The sequence below is a fragment of the Megascapheus bottae genome, chromosome 20, assembly GCF_031878675.1.
Source record: "Megascapheus bottae isolate mThoBot1 chromosome 20, mThoBot2.hap1, whole genome shotgun sequence".
Taxonomy (NCBI): domain Eukaryota; kingdom Metazoa; phylum Chordata; class Mammalia; order Rodentia; family Geomyidae; genus Megascapheus; species Megascapheus bottae.
The window spans coordinates 20,124,742-20,128,922 of NC_143528.1; the positions used below are offsets into that span (position 1 = coordinate 20,124,742).

At 39.8% G+C, this 4,181-nt stretch overlaps 1 pseudogene; it reads right to left on the bottom strand.

Annotated features, from left to right (window-relative positions):
- Positions 1-466: 466 nt before the first annotated feature.
- Positions 467-1,457, bottom strand: LOC150049266 (eukaryotic translation initiation factor 2 subunit 3 pseudogene; annotated as a pseudogene).
- Between the last annotated feature and the right edge of the window lie 2,724 nt (positions 1,458-4,181).

A 4,181-nucleotide genomic window follows, 5' to 3' on the forward strand; every position in this document is an offset into this window, starting at 1 on the left:
AGCCACCATAACTGGAATGAAATCCCATTTCAATGCAAATTTAAAAATAGAAAATTGAAGAATATCATCAGAGTACCAAAATTTATTAAGGTACTATTATTTAATATGCCTACTTCTTAACTCTCTAAACTTGTTCCCCAATACTAGGAAGTTTTGTTTTGCTGATATCTGGTTTAAACTCAGGACCACCTGATCACTTGGCTGGTGCTCTACCACTTGAGCTATGTCTCCAATTTGGGCTTTTGCTGTTTGTTCTGGAGATGAGTCTCAAAGACTTCCCTACCCAGTATTCCATATTGTTAGTACTAGAGATTAAATTTTTGATGCCAAAAAATGAGAAAAACCTTCATTATCTACAAAGGTAATGCACTGTGAAATGAATTCCCTAGTATTGCTTTGAAAATATACCCTACATTGTTAAGACAGATTTCAACTCCATCCAAATGCCTTAGTTAGCTGGGATTCTTCAGTCATCATCCACAGTTGGATTGATTGTCACCCCTCTTCTTATTTGATCCCAACCAATGAAATGCCAGTGTTTCTCAACTCTTCAACTAGAGGCATTTTTTTCTCCTACTTCTGTGCACACAGGATTAATCAAGACCATGTCATCCAAATTAGCCTTGACAGCAATAATTCTCCCTCCTAGCGAAAGGGAGCCCATGTTGAGCATAAGCAATTCATTCTTCCATAGCTTTTGTACTTTGGCTGCTTTCTTATCTCCTTCAGTACAGACACCTAGAAGCCATCTAAGCAGGAAATAGGGCCTTTCCAATTCTGTGAATATGTCAGGTAAAGCCCCAATTGCACCAAGAACCTGCCCCACCATTCTGGCAGTTCAGCACAAAATGGGATCGATTTTTGTTGCAACTCCTATAAGACCCCCTGGAACAACATACTGAAGATCATTATGTTCTACAAAAAGTGGTACAATTTTGGAAAAGATTGGTTTACACATGAGTTTTCCTTCACTATCTTTGGAAACAATACCAGGTCTCACTTCTATCTCCTGGCCCACCTTTAATACTCCTTTTAGGATACTACCACCAGCCTCACCTCCCTTAAGATCATCAACTTCACTGCCAGGTTTGTTGACAACAAATGATCTGATAACAATAAGTCAGAGTTCTGAAGTCTCTTGGGGTCCCTGGTATTTGCTTTACTATGTATTCACAGACAACTTCAATATTGTAGTTCAGCTGAGCAGAAATTGGAATAATGGGAGCGCCTTCTGCTACAGTGCCTTGCACAAATGCAAGAATCTATTCATATTGTTCTTTAGCCTGGCTTTCTTTCACCAAATCAGTTTTATTCTGTGGGATCAAAACATGGCCCAGCTTCATGATTTCTACGGCTTCCAGATGTTCAAGAGTCTGTGGCTGAGGGCAAGATTCATTACCAGCTATCAAGAGAAGAGCGGCATCCATCACTGCTGCACTGTAAAGCATTGTAGCCATCAAAATATCATGGCCAGGACAGTCACCAAAGGAGACATGTCTGACTAAGTCGAAGTTCCCTTTAGTCCCTGGAATGTCTGTAGGAAACTCATCAGGTGTACATGACTTGTAACATTCTGGCTGAGGACAATTTGGTGTCATCAAGTGTGTAAATCTTTGCATTAGCATATCCAAGCTTGATTGTAATGTTTCTTTCCAGTTCATTTTTGAACCTGACTGTGTGAACACCAGAAAGGACTTTTACATCTGTGGACTTCCATGAGCTACATAACAAATTGTACTATATGAATTGTGGCTTTCTGCTGATAACTTCGTGTGAAAGTGTGTCAACTTTGTAATATCCGATGGGGCGAGATCCTGATTAGATAGGTGTGGTTTCTCAAGAGCCACTCCGGCCTCTTTTTGTGTAATATATCATTAACAACAATTCTGCTTTTATATTAACATTTTTCTCCCTGTATTACAAACTATAAGAATGTTTCAAAAGACGTGAGCTAAGTTTTTTCCCCATTTAGCCCCAACTCTTCACTATCCCATCATCTTATACATTTTTTTCTCTGAGAAAATGTGCTATAGGAATCCAATATTTAAAAGCAAAAGGCCTGAGTGATTTCATTTCTGTTCTTTCAGAATGTTAGAAACTGTGTGCCATACAATGAAGGAATTGCAGGTTTGGGATGGGATACAGAGATGATGTTTTCCTATTTCACTCATTCATTCAGCTCAACTGGTTTCTGCCCTCAGAGAAGTCCAAGCACCACTGCAACTTCTCTGAACTACGCCTGCCCATAACATCCTCACGTCACGTCCTGTGTCTGTTTCCTCCCCCAACTGACTAAGGCTCCATGGTGAGCTATGGATCCATCCTCAGCATCATAGGGTCTCTAATACTTACCTAGTACCTAAACCATAAATACACCGTTAATATTTGTTGAAAGTTAAATGAGGGCTACATGGATGGATGGCTGGATGGATTGATAAGTGAAGGTGAAATGTTCTCAGCTCTTCATGGTTGTGTACTCATGCCTGCTCTGGTCTTGTCTTAAAATACTGTCAGTGGGTATTCAAATACCATTAAAGATTTGCCCACCAGCAAAATCCAGCAAAGAATCTCAGGGACCAGAGTACTCACAACTATTTTCTAAAAGTTTAGTTCTTGTTTCTCACTGGTAAAAATATGTATATAATTCTAGAGTCTAAACAACGAAACAAGTTACATCTTGAGATGTCTTATTCCCACCTGTTCTCCAGTCCTCTCTCTCTAGTCTTTCATCCTCCGCCCTCACCTGCTAGCCAGGAGCAGAGGGATTCATTTGTCTGAACAATTCAAGCTGTACCCATTGTTCTGGTATATATATCAATAGAATATCCCATTTAGACGAAAAGGATTGTGGTTACCCTATAGATAAATAAGTACTTTCAATATTTCCTTTAAACTCATCAGTTTATTTTTTATCATTATTTTTGGTGCACTTGTGATTGAGCCCAAAGCTTTATGAATGCTAAGCATAAGCTCAACCACTGAGCTTCACCCCCCCCCCAAGCCCCAAACTTTCTTTACTGACATAAATCAAAGTTATTTTGTTGCTAGCAGCACTGGATATATTCAAATGCCTGCCTCCGTTGTCTCCCAAGTAGCACATACAAGTAGGTTTGCCATTGTCCCTTACTCTCTCACTCTTTCTCTTTCTCCTTTCCTCCCTCTGATCGTTCGTTTGTTCCTTCCTTCTTTCTTTCTTGTTTCTGGGAATGAGATTCTCCTTACCTCAGCTTCCCTAGTAGGTAGGATTATCGGCTTGAAACACCATTTCTGGCTAAAATATTTTTCACTCAAGAAAGAAAAATAAGAAGGAAAGAAAGATGGCACATCTCTTTAATCTTTTTAAATTAGCATGTATTAATTGTACAGTGTGTGTGGGGGGGTACCAGTCGTGGGGTTTGAACTCAGGGCCTGAGTATTGTCCTTGGATCTTCTCAAGGCTAGAGCTCTACCACTTGAGTCACAGCACCACTTCCAGCTTTTTTTCTATGTGTGTGGTACCAAGGAATCAAACCTGGGTCTTTGTGCATGCTAGGAAAGCACTCTACCACTAGGCCAAACTCCTGGCCTCTACAATAGATTTTATTGTGCTATTTGTATGTGTGCAGGTAATGCACTTTGATCATATTCATCCCATGATCCTCTTTATGCTCCCACTTTAACATTAGTGTTCTGTATTTTGTTCTTTTGTATGTGATTTCCTTTTTCTTTTTAACAAAAGGCAACATTTTTCCTAGAGAGAGTTTTTTTCTCTCTCCATCCTTCTCCCTCTCCTTCTTTCTGTCCCCCTCTTTCTGCCTCCCCCATCCCACATCTATGTATATGACTTTTGGCTTATTAATCCCGTCTTCTACTAACGGACAAAACAATTGGGGTATTTCAGTTATTTGCACTGTGGCAGTACTGATAAGAGAATGGAGTTGTGTCTATCAGAAAATACTCAGAAGTAGAATTGCTGATGGAATGGTGGATGCATGAGTAATTTAGATAGATGTTGCCAAATTTCCCTCCCACTTAGTCCTTGTGATACGCCATAATCCTAAAGCAAAAATAGGAAAGACCATTTTTCCTATAGCTTTTAAATGTTCCACAGACCATAGGAATTGATCCAAAATGACAAACTATGACTAATAGGAAACATTATTGGCTTGTCCCTTTCCCGGAGTTGGACCTGGCTCCCTAGA